At 62.8% G+C, this 17,387-nt stretch overlaps 3 non-coding genes across 3 annotated transcripts in view; all 3 read right to left on the bottom strand.

The window, feature by feature from the left end:
• The window catches only part of LOC142794145 (large subunit ribosomal RNA), a 3,958-nt gene extending 3,770 nt beyond the window's left edge, over window positions 1-188 (bottom strand). The window contains exon 1 of the ribosomal RNA XR_012892105.1: window positions 1-188. This exon is cut by the window's left edge and continues 3,770 nt beyond it. This is a non-coding gene — a ribosomal RNA (large subunit ribosomal RNA).
• A 1,154-nt stretch (window positions 189-1,342) lies between these two features.
• LOC142794149 (5.8S ribosomal RNA) lies at window positions 1,343-1,495 on the bottom strand. The gene has a single exon (XR_012892107.1). It is a non-coding gene; the product is annotated as a 5.8S ribosomal RNA (ribosomal RNA).
• A 1,719-nt stretch (window positions 1,496-3,214) lies between these two features.
• LOC142794141 (small subunit ribosomal RNA) lies at window positions 3,215-5,029 on the bottom strand. The gene has a single exon (XR_012892101.1). It is a non-coding gene; the product is annotated as a small subunit ribosomal RNA (ribosomal RNA).
• Between the last annotated feature and the right edge of the window lie 12,358 nt (window positions 5,030-17,387).

Raw genomic sequence — 17,387 nt, 5'->3', positions numbered from 1 at the left:
CGTCGCAAACACCCGAGAACGTCGCCTCCCATACACCACATTTCCCGACCGCCTGCAAGGACGGGGGATTCGGTGCTGGGCTCGGTCCCGTTTCGCTCGCAGCTACTCGGGGAATCCCTGTTGGTTTCTTTTCCTCCGCTTAGTGATATGCTTAAATTCAGCGGGTTGTCTCGCCTGATCTGAGGTCGACAGCGGATACATTCGCTTCCATCAACTTCCTGCACGACCGCGTGCGCTCGCCCTACCAAGTGCGCCCGCAACCCTGTACAGGGCCACTTCTTCACAAGGCTGGCAATCGGCTTCCCCGCTGCACGCGTGCGGCGCACAACCGGTGTGACGTGGAAGTGACGGGACACGTTCGTAAACCCATCGCGAACCGAGTACGACGCCCTACCAAGTGCGCCCGCAACCCTGTACAGGGTCACATCTTCACAAGGCTGGCAAGCGGCATTCCGCTGCGCGCGTGCGTCGTCCGAGCAGTTGCGTGATAAACGACCGTGTCGAAAGCCCAAACACCGCCGAGGCCAGTCGCCGCCGCCGCAAGGGCAGCCACGCAGCCTGGCGAGAGGCATCGTCTCGTGTAGCGTCGCCCCCGCCCCAACTGGAGTGGCCCAGTTTTTTGAACGGGACGGGAACTGCGAAGCACTTAGACCGACGGCGGACTACGACGAGAACGCCTTAAGCTTCGCCAACGTTTCGCCAACTCGTGCGGGAGACTTTTTCCGCTTCGCGGCAAGTCGTCGCGCCGTGCTCTCCGCATCAACCGCGTACGCAGCGAACCGCAAACGTCGGGCGCAGCCTCCTCACCTCCCTGCGCTTTGCGCGCGAACGTTCCCTGTTCGCGCGGCAAAGCCTGGAGGAGGCACGGCCCCGCAGCGTGTTCGAGCGCCCGGTCTACGGGACACCCTGCTTACTTCGAGGGCAACAAGCGCAACGCAAGGCTGCGATCTCGCGCACTTTGCGCACGGCTGGAGAAGCTTTGCTGGCCGGCTTTCGCTCCTCGTGTTTACCGTGCGTTAAAGTTGCGCGTCCGTGGCTCTCGCAGCTCTTGCGCGCCCGGTCGCAGAGAGGAGTACGCAACCTCGACCGCACTTTCCCTGCAGGCTTCCTTCCGACTCGAAGTCCTGCGGCGGTCTCAACGAGGTGCCACATCCTCAATGCAGTCGGTCGCCCCCGTTTCGGTTGGGCTCTGGCACGACGGTCGCCACCGTCTCGCCCTTGAGTGGCCGCTGTTGGCGCTCGCTGTGAGGTGTTCAGCGTGCTGTCCGTGTTGCCGACGCGGTCAAAACGAGTCGACGGCTCACGTTCCCTTGTGCGCCGAAGGCTCTCTTGATATGTGATCCGACCCTCAGACAGACGAAGCCAAGGGAAGACCCAAGGCCGCAATGTGCGTTCAAAGAATCAGTGCTCAGTGTGTCCTGCAATTCACACCAAGTCTCGCAGCTGGCTGCGTTCTTCATCGACCCGAGAACCGAGTGATCCACCGCTTAGAGTCGTGAAAAAGTGTTTGTTCAATTCCGTACAGTCAAAACCAAACGTTTCTGGCACTCGGCCAAACAGTGGCCAAGAAGGGCGCTTTTCAGCGCACGCTTGGACTCCAAAACTCTGCCGCGCCTTTTTCGGCTGCCGCAAATCGAGCAAACGGTGTGTTTCGGACGGCGTTTCGCTTTCGCTACTTGCGAGTGCTTTCGTGGTCCACCCCTCTATAAATACTCGGGAGGCGTCGAAGCCGGTTCTCCAAGCCGGACCCGTAGGTATCGTTGTGTGCTCGCTCTCATTGGCCCGCCTAACCAGAAAATGCCTGCGGTACACCCATTTGGATAAGAGTGCACGCAGATGCGGGCCTCGACGGCTACACATTTCCTCGGGCGGCCGCCTCCCGGCCTCCGTGGAGCGCGGGATGCACGGTCCCATCGACAAGCCTCTCCCGTTTTTACCGTGGCGTCGCGGTTCACCACGGCAGGCGGGTCGGTCTCCTCCGCATAAAAAGGGGGACCCCCGCTTTTTGTTCCACGAAATCGCACAAGCTTTTTTCGCATCCACGGTTTGCCACCGCACACCAAAATGCCGATCCGGCTGCCTACTTTAGCCAACAGGTGGAGCCAGGCGCGCCGTACTTGCGCGGCACTTCCCACGTCCACCGAAGTCGGTGCCAAGGACCACTTTCGGCGCCGGAGCCGCGTACGAGCCTACTCGAGGCGGAAGAACGAAGCCAGCAAGGGCCTGGCCGCAAGTGCGTTCAATTGTCGGGACGTCCAAGTCCCTCGTTCTTCCGTGCTTCCTCTTTCGGCAAGTCGTTGCGGCACCTTCCCAAAGCGCGCAGACCCGCTAATCGCGACGAGCGCGACGTGGCCGTGCCGCCTTTCCCTCGGCAGCAAGCAAAACGCCTGGCAACGTCGACGCTCCCCTAACCGCGATCTCGCACCGTGTTTCGTGTGGCGAATTCAAAAGCCGGCCGGCGCTGCTGCAACCATTACGGTCGGTACGCATACGCCGCGGAGGGCGGGACGGTCATCGGAGCGTGCGGTTCCTCCATCGAGTACTGCGCACCTCGGCCGTCGCATCGCCGTGCCATGACCGGCCGCGCGTCAACGCGAACCGGTGCCAGCGAGATCCCTCGCCTGCAAGAACCGACCGGCAGCCTCCGTCACCCGAGGACGCGGAGGCGCTTGCCGCGGACGGCGGGACGGTATGCACTGGTGCACAGCGGACCCGTCACATCGCCAGTTCCTTGACCGACCGCCGACGCTTGTGCCGTTCCTCTCGTACTTGGCAGTCGCCGCGCGATTGTCGGGTCTCGTTCTTGCACGCTCGAACGGTCGGGAGGGCACTCGGCTGGCGTTTCGGGAACGCGCAGCCTCGCCTTCTACCGACGTAACCACGACTCGCCGTTCGCGCTCCGCCGCTCCTGTTTACAGTACTAGGCGGTCCCGCAGCGGTCGGGTCGCGCATTTCGAGCGCTTCGAGCCACGGTGCAGTGGCGGGTCGAAAGCCGACCTATGAGTGCGTTGCGCCGTTTGTACCCGCGTCCGCCACCTGGCCGACCGTCCAAGGTCGCGGTGTTGGCGTCCGCTGGGCGCAACAATTTGTCACGGGGTGCCGCTCCACATTCAGGCAGCCCCGTGGGGAAAAGCCGACCCCGCGTCCAAACGGGGTCAGCGGCAGAAAGTGTCGGGCGCAGACGCAGCTGAGGCGCTCACCCTTCACAATCCGTTAATGATCCTTCCGCAGGTTCACCTACGGAAACCTTGTTACGACTTTTACTTCCTCTAAATGATCAAGTTTGGTCATCTTTCCAACAGACCGGCGCAACCGAAAGGCCGCGCCGGACATCGGTCCGAAGACCTCACTAAATCATTCAATCGGTAGTAGCGACGGGCGGTGTGTACAAAGGGCAGGGACGTAATCAACGCGAGCTTATGACTCGCGCTTACTGGGAATTCCTCGTTCAAGGGGAACAATTGCAAGCCCCTATCCCAATCACGAAAGAAGTTCCACGGGCTACCCAGTCTTTTCAGACAGGGATAAAGACACGCTGCTTCCTTCAGTGTAGCGCGCGTGCGGCCCCGGACATCTAAGGGCATCACAGACCTGTTATTGCTCTGTTTCGTGCGGCTAGGAGCCGCTTGTCCCTCTAAGAAGGTTGTAAGGTGCTGGGAACCCCGCACCTATTTAATAGGCTAGAGTCTCGTTCGTTATCGGAATTAACCAGACAAATCGCTCCACCAACTAAGAACGGCCATGCACCACCATCCACCGAATCAAGAAAGAGCTCTCAATCTGTCAATCCTCCCAGTGTCCGGGCCGGGTAAGTTTTCCCGTGTTGAGTCAAATTAAGCCGCAGGCTCCACTCCTGGTGGTGCCCTTCCGTCAATTCCTTTAAGTTTCAGCTTTGCAACCATACTTCCCCCGGAACCCAAATACTTTGGTTTCCCGGAAGCTGCCCGCCGAGTCATTTGAGTAACTCAGGCGGATCGCTGGTTGGCATCGTTTATGGTCAGAACTAGGGCGGTATCTGATCGCCTTCGAACCTCTGACTTTCGTTCTTGATCAATGAAAACATTCTTGGCAAATGCTTTCGCAGTAGTTCGTCTTGCGACGGTCCAAGAATTTCACCTCTAGCGCCGCAATACGAATGCCCCCGTCCGTCCCTCTTAATCATTACCTCGTATTCCAAAAACCAACAGAACAGAAACGAGGTCTTGTTCTATTATTCCATGCAAGTTTATTCAGGCGACTCGCCTGCGTTGAGCACTCTAATTTTTTCAAAGTAAAAGCACCGGCCATCTCGAGGCACACAATGAAGTGCACCAAGAAAGAACCGGCATGATGTTCAGTCCGAGCCGTCGCATCGGGTAGATGCACTACTCGTCTGGAACTGAGATCCAACTACGAGCTTTTTAACCGCAGCAGCTTTAGTATACGCTATTGGAGCTGGAATTACCGCGGCTGCTGGCACCAGACTTGCCCTCCAATTGATCCTCGTTAAAGGATTTAGAGTGTACTCATTTCAATTACGGGGCCTCAAAAGAGTCCCGTATTGTTATTTTTCGTCACTACCTCCCCGTGCCGGGAGTGGGTAATTTGCGCGCCTGCTGCCTTCCTTGGATGTGGTAGCCGTTTCTCAGGCTCCCTCTCCGGAATCGAACCCTGATTCTCCGTTACCCGTAACAACCATGGTAAGCAAGTAACCTACCATCGAAAGTTGATAAGGCAGACACTTGAAAGAAACGTCGCCGGCTCGTGGCCATGCGATCAGCACAAAGTTATCCAGAGTCACCACACAATACGGGCCGAAACCCGATCGATCTTGGTCTAATAAAAGCACCCGTTACCCAAAGGGCTCCAGGCTCACTGCATGTATTAGCTCTAGAATTGCCACAGTTATCCAAGTAGGAAGAAACGATCTAAGGAACCATAACTGATTTAATGAGCCATTCGCGGTTTCGCCTTATTTCGGCATGTACTTAGACATGCATGGCTTAATCTTTGAGACAAGCATATGATTACTGGCAGGATCAACCAGGTAATCGTTCGACTGCGCGTCCGTCCTCGCCTTCGGCGGGCCGGACGCAGTCTGTGTGCGGCGGAGGCCACCTTCAGGCGCCCCAACACGCTTATTTTGCACTCCGAGATGACGGCGTTCGAGCTCGCTACGGCACAACCTTCCCGAAAGACGAGTGGGAGCCGTGCGGCAAGAAGCACGTTCATGCTCGCTCTTTTTCGTTGCATCGACTCGGTCGCGCCGTGCGGGTTGCCCAAGCCCGCTGCACTGTCGGTGGACCGGCCGGAACTAGCAACGGAGCCGAGACTGCAAAGCCGCCAGACGACGGGTCACGCCCGCGTCTTCGGCGCTTTCGCATCTGAATCGCCCGAGGACGACACGGAACACACCTCGATATCGTGGTAAAACGGCACCGTCCGACAACCAGCCCCTAACGCATCAAGCGGATGAGGCTGCAGACGACTGCCGTGGATTCCCCTGGAGCAGACCCGAGGACACGCTTGACGAGGCCGAAGCCCGCCGCATATCAGACACCCGGTCGCTTTCGCGTACGCCGCTCACGAGAACCCCCACATAATAGCAGCGATAAGTACCCAGACCTCCTTGGGCACTAATACGAGCGTACTCGAGAAAATTTCACCGCGGGTGTGCCCCGAAACGTGTGGCACGTTGAGCGTGCCACAAGTCTACGTCGCTCTCAAACCCGCCGAGGTCGTAGAATTTGCGACCCTACTCACGAAATTCCCACCGAGGATACGGCCGCAAACGTACCGCACCTTGGGTAGGCCACGAGTTTGTGCAACACTACGCTGACGGCACAGCACCGAGGTCGTGCGCGCACGCACGGGAAAATTCCGCCGCGGTTTCTGCCGAAAACGTGAGGCACCACGACTCTCCGCAAGTTCGCGTCGACTGCGAAAGACCGAAGTCGTGAACGACGTGTCCGCTACTCGCCGCCGACACGCTGGACACCAAACGTACAACGACTCGACGGCGTCGTAGAGGCCCACGACGCGGTTTTCCTTAACGACGTCTCGGCGTGGCACCGACAGGTTAGAACGGCCGACCAACGTTCCCTGTCCGCCGTTCGGCTCAGTCGAAGGGCTCGGCGACTTCGGCAACGCTGCGAAGCCGCACGGTGACGCACGCCATGTCCCCATTTTTTTTTTTTTTTCTTTCTGCGTCTGCCGGGGTGCCCCTATAATAGCAGCGATAAGCACCCAGACCGCCGTGGGTCGCTCGCCCCGGCTGACGTGGTTTTTCGTACTCCTGCGGCGGTCGCCGTCAAGCACGTCCAAATACGCTACTTTCGTGGGCGCATTCACGCTCTTTCGCTTCGCCGGAGTGCCAGCACTCACTCTGCCAAAAACGGCGAACATCCGAGCGGCGGTTCCCACTTTTGCGTCGGCGTCGCAAACCCCGCCCCGGCAGACGAGGTTTGCCGTACTCGTGCGACGGTGGCCGGCGGGCACGTCGAAAGACGCCGATATCGTGCGCGAATTGGCGCACCTTGGCTTCACCGGAGTGCCGCCACTGACTCCTCCAAAAACGGCGAAGATCCGAGCGGCGCTTCCCACTTTCGCATCGGCGTCCCGAACTCCGCCCCGGCTGACGCGGTTTACCGTACTCGTGCGACGGTCGCCGGCGAGCACGTGGAAAGACGCCGATATCGTGCCCGAATCGGCTCCGTTCGGCTTCGCCGGAGTGCCAGCACTGGCTCGGCGAAAGACGACGAACATCCGAGCGACGGTTCTCACTATTGCGTACGCGTCGCAAACCCCGCCCCGGCAGACGCACTTTGCCGTACTCGTGCGACGGTCGCCGGCGAGCACGTAGAAAGACGCCGATATCGTGCCGGAATCGGCCCCGTTTGGCTTCGCCGGAGTGCCAGCACTCACTCGGCCACAAACGGCGAACATCCGAGCGGCGGTTCCCACTTAGCCGTCGGCGTCCCGAACTCCGCCCCGGCAGACGCGGTTGCCGAGCTCGTGCGACTAGCGACCGCGAAGCCGTCTCGCGACGCCGCTTTCGTGCGCGGCTCCCACTGCGACCTGGGTCACCCGAGGTCGACGAGCAAGAAAGAATGTCGAAAAAAATTTTTTTTTTTTTTGCGTCTGCCGGGGTGCCCCTATAATAGCAGCGATAAGCACCCAGACCGCCATGGGTCGCTCGCCCCGGCTGACGTGGTTTTTCGTTTTCCTGCGGTGGTCGTCGTCAAGCACGTCCAAACACGCCACTTTCGTGGGCGCATTCGCGCTCTTTCGCTTCGCCGGAGTGCCAGCACTCACTCTGCCAAAAACGGCGAACATCCTAGTGGCGGTTCCCACTTTTGCGTCGGCGTCGCCAACCCCGCCCCGGCATACGCGGTTTGCCGTACTCGTGCGGCGGTGGCCGGCGGGCACGTCGAAAGACACCGATATCGTGCGCGAGTCGATGCTTCTTGGTCTCGCAGGAGGGCCGCCACTCACTCCTGCAAAAACGGCGAAGATCCGAGCGGCGCTTCCCACTTTTTCGTCGGCATCGCAAACCTCGCCCCGGCAGACGCGCTTTGCCGTACTCGTGCGACGGTCGCCGGCGAGCACGTCGAAATACGCCGATATCGTGCCCGAATCGGCCCCGTTTCGCTTCGCCGGAGTGCCAGCACTCACTCGGCCAAAAACGGCGAACATCCGAGCAGCGGTACCCACTTAGCCGTCGGCATCCCGAACTCCGCGCCGGCTGACGCGGTTGCCGAGCTCGTGCGACTAGCGACCGCGAACGCGTCTCGCGACGCCGCTTTCGTGCGCGGCTCCCATTGCGACCTGGGTTACCCGAGCTCGACCAGCAAAAAAGAAGGTCGAAAAAAAATTTTTTTTTTCTGCGTCTGCCGGGGTGCCCCTATAATAGCAGCGATAAGCACCCAGACCGCCGTGGGTCGCTCGCCCCGGCTGACGTGGTTTTTCGTACTCCTGCAGCGGTCGCCGTCAAGCACGTCCAAATACGCCACTTTCGTGGGCGCTTTCGCGCTCTTTCGCGTCGCCGGTGTGCCAGCACTCACTCTGCCAAAAACGGCGAACATCCTAGTGGCGGTTCCCACTTTTGCGTCGGCGTCGCCAACCCCGCCCCGGCATACGCGGTTTGCCGTACTCGTGCGGCGGTGGCCGGCGGGCACGTCGAAAGACACCGATATCGTGCGCGAGTCGATGCTTCTTGGTCTCGCAGGAGGGCCGCCACTCACTCCTGCAAAAACGGCGAAGATCCGAGCGGCGCTTCCCACTTTTTCGTCGGCATCGCAAACCTCGCCCCGGCAGACGCGCTTTGCCGTACTCGTGCGACGGTCGCCGGCGAGCACGTCGAAATACGCCGATATCGTGCCCGAATCGGCCCCGTTTCGCTTCGCCGGAGTGCCAGCACTCACTCGGCCAAAAACGGCGAACATCCGAGCAGCGGTACCCACTTAGCCGTCGGCATCCCGAACTCCGCGCCGGCTGACGCGGTTGCCGAGCTCGTGCGACTAGCGACCGCGAACGCGTCTCGCGACGCCGCTTTCGTGCGCGGCTCCCATTGCGACCTGGGTTACCCGAGCTCGACCAGCAAAAAAGAAGGTCGAAAAAAAATTTTTTTTTTCTGCGTCTGCCGGGGTGCCCCTATAATAGCAGCGATAAGCACCCAGACCGCCGTGGGTCGCTCGCCCCGGCTGACGTGGTTTTTCGTACTCCTGCAGCGGTCGCCGTCAAGCACGTCCAAATACGCCACTTTCGTGGGCGCTTTCGCGCTCTTTCGCGTCGCCGGTGTGCCAGCACTCACTCTGCCAAAAACGGCCAACATCCGAGCGGCGGTTCCCACTTTTGCGTCGGCGTCGTAAACCCCGCCCCGGCAGACGCGGTTTGCCCTACTCGTTCGACGGTCGCCGGCGAGCGCGTCGAAAGACGCCGATATCGTGCGCTAATTGGCGCTCCTTGGCTTCTCCGGAGTGCCGCCACTCACTCCTCCAAAAACGGCGAAGATCCGAGCGGCGTTCTCCACTTTCGCATCGGCGTCCCGAACTCCGCCCGGGCTGACGCGGTTTACCGTACTCGTGCGACGGTCGCCGCCGGGCACGTCGAAAGACGCCGATATCGTGCCGTAATCGGCCCCGTTTGGCTTCGCCCGAGTGCCAGCACTCACTCGGCCAAAAACGGCGAACATCCGAGCAGCGTTTCCCACTTTCGCATCGGCGTCCCGAAGCCCGCCCCGGCAGACGCGGTTTGCCCTACTCGAGCGACGGTCGCCGGCGATCACGTCGAAAGGCGCCGAATTCGTGCACGAATCGATGCTTCTTGGTCTCGCAGGAGGGCCGCCACTCACTCCTGCAAAAACGGCGAAGATCCGAGTTGCGCTTCCCACTTTTTCGTCGGCGTCCCGAACTACGCCCCGGCTGACGCGGTTTACCGTACTCGTGCGACGGTCGCCGGCGGGCACTTCAAAATACGCCGATTTCGTGGGCGCATTCACGCTGTTTCGCTTCCCCGGAGTGCCAACACTCACTCTGCCGAAAGCGGCGATCATCCGAGCGGCGGTTCCCACTTTTGCGTCGGCTTCGCAAACGGCGCCCCGGCAGACGCGCTCGTGCGACGTACTCGTGCGACGGTCGCCGGCGAGCACGTCGAAAGACGCCGATATCGTGCTCGAATCGACCCCGTTTCGCTTCGCCGGAGTGCTGCCAGTCACGGCGCAGAAAACGGCGAACAAGTGTTTTTTTTTTTTTTTCCTAGAATTTGTGTTATAGAAGGCACATTTGATATCGGACGATAATTTTCAACTTTATCACGCGCACCGATTTTCGTGTAGAGGTTTGCAAGTTTATGGGAATTTCTCCACTTGGAATAATGCGATTTAGTAGTACTACGAGAACTTCATGGATGTACTCAAGGGTACGGGGCAAGTCAGTTACGTCAACACCTGCAGATTTTTTACACTTCAAACTGAAAATTGTTGGTTGTGAGTCCTCGTGTGATATTAAAGGCCGATTCGCTAACACATAGAACAAAGAAAGAAAGGAAGAAAAAACGCCCGCGCTCGCTCAAGAAACCTGGGTTCGCAACAAGTGGCAACAACAAGCAACCGAGCGAGTGCGCCAAAACCCGTGGCGGCCGAACAAACGCGAAGTCCCAACCGCGTCAGCCGGGGCGGCACGGGACAGGAAAAATCACTTCAGCCGGGGCGGCGGGGCACCGAATAAACCTCGTCACCTCGTCGCAGGATAAAAGAGGAAACAAAAAGTCTAAACAGCGTCTGCTGGAGCGAATGCGTAATAAAACAACAACAACAACAAAAAAAAACACCCGCGCTCAAGAAGTCTGCAATCCTCACAAAAGGCGACTGTGACCGAGCAGCGTCAGCCGGGGCCGTGCGGAAACGGAAAAACCGCGACTACCGGGGCGTCGAGGCACCGAAAAATCCACTTCAGCCGCGGCGAAAAAAAAAAACAAAAAGAAAGACGGAGGGGGGGGGGGGAACCACGTCTGCCGGGGCGAAGGAAAAAAAAAAACGCGTCTGCCGGGGCGAGCCCGGGTGCGGCACCACCGGGAAAACTGTGGCAAACAGACATGGCGATCGAGTGAGTGGGCCGCCAGCCAGGCTCAGCCAAAAAGTGCAAAGTCCGAACTGCGTCAGCCGGGGCGGCAAAAACCGCGTCAGCCGGGGCGGCGCAAAAAACCGCGTCTGCCGGGGCGGCACGAAACCGCGTCAGCCGGGGCGGGGCGAAAACTGCGTCAGCCGGGGCGAAAAGAAAAAAAAAAAAACGCGTCTGCCGGGGCAAGCCCGGGTGCGGCACCACCGGGAAAACTGTGGCAAACAGACATGGCGATCGAGTGAGTGGGCCGCCAGCCAGGCACAGCCGAAAAGTGCAAAGTCCGAACCGTGTCAGCCGGGGCGACGCAAAAACCGCGTCAGCCGGGGCGGCGCGAAAACCTCGTCAGCCGGGGCGAGCGAAAAGGGGGGGGGGGGGGGAACCACGTCTGCCGGGGCGAAAGAAAAAAAAAACGCGTCTGCCGGGGCGAGCCCGGGTGCGGCACCACCGGGAAGACTGTGGCAAACAGACATGGCGATCGAGTGAGTGGGCCGCCAGCCAGGCTCAGCCCAAAAAGTGCCAAGTCCGAACTGCGTCAGCCGGGGCGGCAAAAACCGCGTCAGCCGGGGCGGCGCGAAAACCGCGTCTGCCGGGGCGGCGCGAAAACTGCGTCAGCCGGGGCGAGCCCGGGTGCGGCACCACCGGGAAAACTGTGGCTAACAGACATGGCGATCGAGTGAGTGGGCCACCAGCCAGGCTCAGCCAAAAAGTGCCAAGTCCGAACTGCGTCAGCCGGGGCGGCAAAAACCGCGTCAGCCGGGGCGGCGCAAAAAAACCGCGTCTGCCGGGGCGGCACGAAACCGCGTCAGCCGGGGCGGCGCGAAAACTGCGTCAGCCGGGGCGAAAGAAAAAAAAAAACGCGTCTGCCGGGGCGAGCCCGGGTGCGGCACCACCGGGAAAACTGTGGCAAACAGACATGGCGATCGAGTGAGTGGGCCGCCAGCCAGGCACAGCCGAAAAGTGCTAAGTCCGAACTGCGTCTGCCGGGGCGGCACGAAACCGCGTCAGCCGGGGCGGCGCGAAAACCGCGTCTGCCGGGGCGGCACGAAACCGCGTCAGCCGGGGCGGCGCGAAAACTGCGTCAGCCGGGGCGAGCCCGGGTGCGGCACCACCGGGAAAACTGTGGCAAACAGACATGGCGATCGAGTGAGTGGGCCGCCAGCCAGGCACAGCCGAAAAGTGCTAAGTCCGAACTGCGTCTGCCGGGGCGGCACGAAACCGCGTCAGCCGGGGCGGCGCGAAAACCGCGTCTGCCGGGGCGGCACGAAACCGCGTCAGCCGGGGCGGCGCGAAAACTGCGTCAGCCGGGGCGAGCCCGGGTGCGGCACCACCGGGAAAACTGTGGCAAACAGACATGGCGATCGAGTGAGTGGGCCGCCAGCCAGGCACAGCCGAAAAGTGCTAAGTCCGAACTGCGTCAGCCGGGGCGGCAAAAACCGCGTCAGCCGGGGCGGCGCAAAAAACCGCGTCTGCCGGGGCGGCACGAAACCGCGTCAGCCGGGGCGGCGCGAAAACTGCGTCAGCCGGGGCGAAAGAAAAAAAAAAAAACGCGTCTGCCGGGGCGAGCCCGGGTGCGGCACCACCGGGAAAACTGTGGCAAACAGACATGGCGATCGAGTGAGTGGGCCGCCAGCCAGGCACAGCCGAAAAGTGCTAAGTCCGAACTGCGTCTGCCGGGGCGGCACGAAACCGCGTCAGCCGGGGCGGCGCGAAAACCGCGTCTGCCGGGGCGGCACGAAACCGCGTCAGCCGGGGCGGCGCGAAAACTGCGTCAGCCGGGGCGAGCCCGGGTGCGGCACCACCGGGAAAACTGTGGCAAACAGACATGGCGATCGAGTGAGTGGGCCGCCAGCCAGGCACAGCCGAAAAGTGCTAAGTCCGAACTGCGTCTGCCGGGGCGGCACGAAACCGCGTCAGCCGGGGCGGCGCGAAAACCGCGTCTGCCGGGGCGGCGCGAAAACTGCGTCAGCCGGGGCGAGCCCGGGTGCGGCACCACCGGGAAAACTGTGGCAAACAGACATGGCGATCGAGTGAGTGGGCCGCCAGCCAGGCACAGCCGAAAAGTGCAAAGTCCGAACCGTGTCAGCCGGGGCGACGCAAAAACCGCGTCAGCCGGGGCGGCGCGAAAACCGCGTCAGCCGGGGCGGCACGAAACCGCGTCAGCCGGGGCGGCGCGAAAACTGCGTCAGCCGGGGCGGCGCGAAAACCTCGTCAGCCGGGGCGAGCGAAAAGGGGGGGGGGGGGGAACCACGTCTGCCGGGGCGAAAGAAAAAAAAAACGCGTCTGCCGGGGCGAGCCCGGGTGCGGCACCACCGGGAAGACTGTGGCAAACAGACATGGCGATCGAGTGAGTGGGCCGCCAGCCAGGCTCAGCCCAAAAAGTGCCAAGTCCGAACTGCGTCAGCCGGGGCGGCAAAAACCGCGTCAGCCGGGGCGGCGCGAAAACCGCGTCTGCCGGGGCGGCGCGAAAACTGCGTCAGCCGGGGCGAGCCCGGGTGCGGCACCACCGGGAAAACTGTGGCTAACAGACATGGCGATCGAGTGAGTGGGCCACCAGCCAGGCTCAGCCAAAAAGTGCCAAGTCCGAACTGCGTCAGCCGGGGCGGCAAAAACCGCGTCAGCCGGGGCGGCGCAAAAAAACCGCGTCTGCCGGGGCGGCACGAAACCGCGTCAGCCGGGGCGGCGCGAAAACTGCGTCAGCCGGGGCGAAAGAAAAAAAAAAAACGCGTCTGCCGGGGCGAGCCCGGGTGCGGCACCACCGGGAAAACTGTGGCAAACAGACATGGCGATCGAGTGAGTGGGCCGCCAGCCAGGCACAGCCGAAAAGTGCTAAGTCCGAACTGCGTCTGCCGGGGCGGCACGAAACCGCGTCAGCCGGGGCGGCGCGAAAACCGCGTCTGCCGGGGCGGCACGAAACCGCGTCAGCCGGGGCGGCGCGAAAACTGCGTCAGCCGGGGCGAGCCCGGGTGCGGCACCACCGGGAAAACTGTGGCAAACAGACATGGCGATCGAGTGAGTGGGCCGCCAGCCAGGCACAGCCGAAAAGTGCTAAGTCCGAACTGCGTCTGCCGGGGCGGCACGAAACCGCGTCAGCCGGGGCGGCGCGAAAACCGCGTCTGCCGGGGCGGCACGAAACCGCGTCAGCCGGGGCGGCGCGAAAACTGCGTCAGCCGGGGCGAGCCCGGGTGCGGCACCACCGGGAAAACTGTGGCAAACAGACATGGCGATCGAGTGAGTGGGCCGCCAGCCAGGCACAGCCGAAAAGTGCTAAGTCCGAACTGCGTCAGCCGGGGCGGCAAAAACCGCGTCAGCCGGGGCGGCGCAAAAAACCGCGTCTGCCGGGGCGGCACGAAACCGCGTCAGCCGGGGCGGCGCGAAAACTGCGTCAGCCGGGGCGAAAGAAAAAAAAAACGCGTCTGCCGGGGCGAGCCCGGGTGCGGCACCACCGGGAAAACTGTGGCAAACAGACATGGCGATCGAGTGAGTGGGCCGCCAGCCAGGCACAGCCGAAAAGTGCTAAGTCCGAACTGCGTCTGCCGGGGCGGCACGAAACCGCGTCAGCCGGGGCGGCGCGAAAACCGCGTCTGCCGGGGCGGCACGAAACCGCGTCAGCCGGGGCGGCGCGAAAACTGCGTCAGCCGGGGCGAGCCCGGGTGCGGCACCACCGGGAAAACTGTGGCAAACAGACATGGCGATTGAGTGAGTGGGCCGCCAGCCAGGCACAGCCGAAAAGTGCTAAGTCCGAACTGCGTCTGCCGGGGCGGCACGAAACCGCGTCAGCCGGGGCGGCGCGAAAACCGCGTCTGCCGGGGCGGCACGAAACCGCGTCAGCCGGGGCGGCGCGAAAACTGCGTCAGCCGGGGCGAGCCCGGGTGCGGCACCACCGGGAAAACTGTGGCAAACAGACATGGCGATCGAGTGAGTGGGCCGCCAGCCAGGCACAGCCGAAAAGTGCTAAGTCCGAACTGCGTCTGCCGGGGCGGCACGAAACCGCGTCAGCCGGGGCGGCGCGAAAACCGCGTCTGCCGGGGCGGCGCGAAAACTGCGTCAGCCGGGGCGAGCCCGGGTGCGGCACCACCGGGAAAACTGTGGCAAACAGACATGGCGATCGAGTGAGTGGGCCGCCAGCCAGGCACAGCCGAAAAGTGCAAAGTCCGAACCGTGTCAGCCGGGGCGACGCAAAAACCGCGTCAGCCGGGGCGGCGCGAAAACCGCGTCAGCCGGGGCGGCACGAAACCGCGTCAGCCGGGGCGGCGCGAAAACTGCGTCAGCCGGGGCGGCGCGAAAACCTCGTCAGCCGGGGCGAGCGAAAAGGGGGGGGGGGGGGAACCACGTCTGCCGGGGCGAAAGAAAAAAAAAACGCGTCTGCCGGGGCGAGCCCGGGTGCGGCACCACCGGGAAGACTGTGGCAAACAGACATGGCGATCGAGTGAGTGGGCCGCCAGCCAGGCTCAGCCCAAAAAGTGCCAAGTCCGAACTGCGTCAGCCGGGGCGGCAAAAACCGCGTCAGCCGGGGCGGCGCGAAAACCGCGTCTGCCGGGGCGGCGCGAAAACTGCGTCAGCCGGGGCGAGCCCGGGTGCGGCACCACCGGGAAAACTGTGGCTAACAGACATGGCGATCGAGTGAGTGGGCCACCAGCCAGGCTCAGCCAAAAAGTGCCAAGTCCGAACTGCGTCAGCCGGGGCGGCAAAAACCGCGTCAGCCGGGGCGGCGCAAAAAAACCGCGTCTGCCGGGGCGGCACGAAACCGCGTCAGCCGGGGCGGCGCGAAAACTGCGTCAGCCGGGGCGAAAGAAAAAAAAAAAACGCGTCTGCCGGGGCGAGCCCGGGTGCGGCACCACCGGGAAAACTGTGGCAAACAGACATGGCGATCGAGTGAGTGGGCCGCCAGCCAGGCACAGCCGAAAAGTGCTAAGTCCGAACTGCGTCTGCCGGGGCGGCACGAAACCGCGTCAGCCGGGGCGGCGCGAAAACCGCGTCTGCCGGGGCGGCACGAAACCGCGTCAGCCGGGGCGGCGCGAAAACTGCGTCAGCCGGGGCGAGCCCGGGTGCGGCACCACCGGGAAAACTGTGGCAAACAGACATGGCGATCGAGTGAGTGGGCCGCCAGCCAGGCACAGCCGAAAAGTGCTAAGTCCGAACTGCGTCTGCCGGGGCGGCACGAAACCGCGTCAGCCGGGGCGGCGCGAAAACCGCGTCTGCCGGGGCGGCACGAAACCGCGTCAGCCGGGGCGGCGCGAAAACTGCGTCAGCCGGGGCGAGCCCGGGTGCGGCACCACCGGGAAAACTGTGGCAAACAGACATGGCGATCGAGTGAGTGGGCCGCCAGCCAGGCACAGCCGAAAAGTGCTAAGTCCGAACTGCGTCAGCCGGGGCGGCAAAAACCGCGTCAGCCGGGGCGGCGCAAAAAACCGCGTCTGCCGGGGCGGCACGAAACCGCGTCAGCCGGGGCGGCGCGAAAACTGCGTCAGCCGGGGCGAAAGAAAAAAAAAAAACGCGTCTGCCGGGGCGAGCCCGGGTGCGGCACCACCGGGAAAACTGTGGCAAACAGACATGGCGATCGAGTGAGTGGGCCGCCAGCCAGGCACAGCCGAAAAGTGCTAAGTCCGAACTGCGTCTGCCGGGGCGGCACGAAACCGCGTCAGCCGGGGCGGCGCGAAAACCGCGTCTGCCGGGGCGGCACGAAACCGCGTCAGCCGGGGCGGCGCGAAAACTGCGTCAGCCGGGGCGAGCCCGGGTGCGGCACCACCGGGAAAACTGTGGCAAACAGACATGGCGATCGAGTGAGTGGGCCGCCAGCCAGGCACAGCCGAAAAGTGCTAAGTCCGAACTGCGTCTGCCGGGGCGGCACGAAACCGCGTCAGCCGGGGCGGCGCGAAAACCGCGTCTGCCGGGGCGGCGCGAAAACTGCGTCAGCCGGGGCGAGCCCGGGTGCGGCACCACCGGGAAAACTGTGGCAAACAGACATGGCGATCGAGTGAGTGGGCCGCCAGCCAGGCACAGCCGAAAAGTGCAAAGTCCGAACCGTGTCAGCCGGGGCGACGCAAAAACCGCGTCAGCCGGGGCGGCGCGAAAACCGCGTCAGCCGGGGCGGCACGAAACCGCGTCAGCCGGGGCGGCGCGAAAACTGCGTCAGCCGGGGCGGCGCGAAAACCTCGTCAGCCGGGGCGAGCGAAAAGGGGGGGGGGGGGAACCACGTCTGCCGGGGCGAAAGAAAAAAAAAACGCGTCTGCCGGGGCGAGCCCGGGTGCGGCACCACCGGGAAGACTGTGGCAAACAGACATGGCGATCGAGTGAGTGGGCCGCCAGCCAGGCTCAGCCCAAAAAGTGCCAAGTCCGAACTGCGTCAGCCGGGGCGGCAAAAACCGCGTCAGCCGGGGCGGCGCGAAAACCGCGTCTGCCGGGGCGGCGCGAAAACTGCGTCAGCCGGGGCGAGCCCGGGTGCGGCACCACCGGGAAAACTGTGGCTAACAGACATGGCGATCGAGTGAGTGGGCCACCAGCCAGGCTCAGCCAAAAAGTGCCAAGTCCGAACTGCGTCAGCCGGGGCGGCAAAAACCGCGTCAGCCGGGGCGGCGCAAAAAAACCGCGTCTGCCGGGGCGGCACGAAACCGCGTCAGCCGGGGCGGCGCGAAAACTGCGTCAGCCGGGGCGAAAGAAAAAAAAAAACGCGTCTGCCGGGGCGAGCCCGGGTGCGGCACCACCGGGAAAACTGTGGCAAACAGACATGGCGATCGAGTGAGTGGGCCGCCAGCCAGGCACAGCCGAAAAGTGCTAAGTCCGAACTGCGTC

The sequence above is a fragment of the Rhipicephalus microplus genome, unplaced genomic scaffold (genome assembly GCF_043290135.1).
Source record: "Rhipicephalus microplus isolate Deutch F79 unplaced genomic scaffold, USDA_Rmic scaffold_378, whole genome shotgun sequence".
NCBI lineage: Eukaryota > Metazoa > Arthropoda > Arachnida > Ixodida > Ixodidae > Rhipicephalus > Rhipicephalus microplus.
Note: the sequence above shows the minus strand (reverse complement) of the source record. Positions and strands in the feature narration are given on the sequence as shown.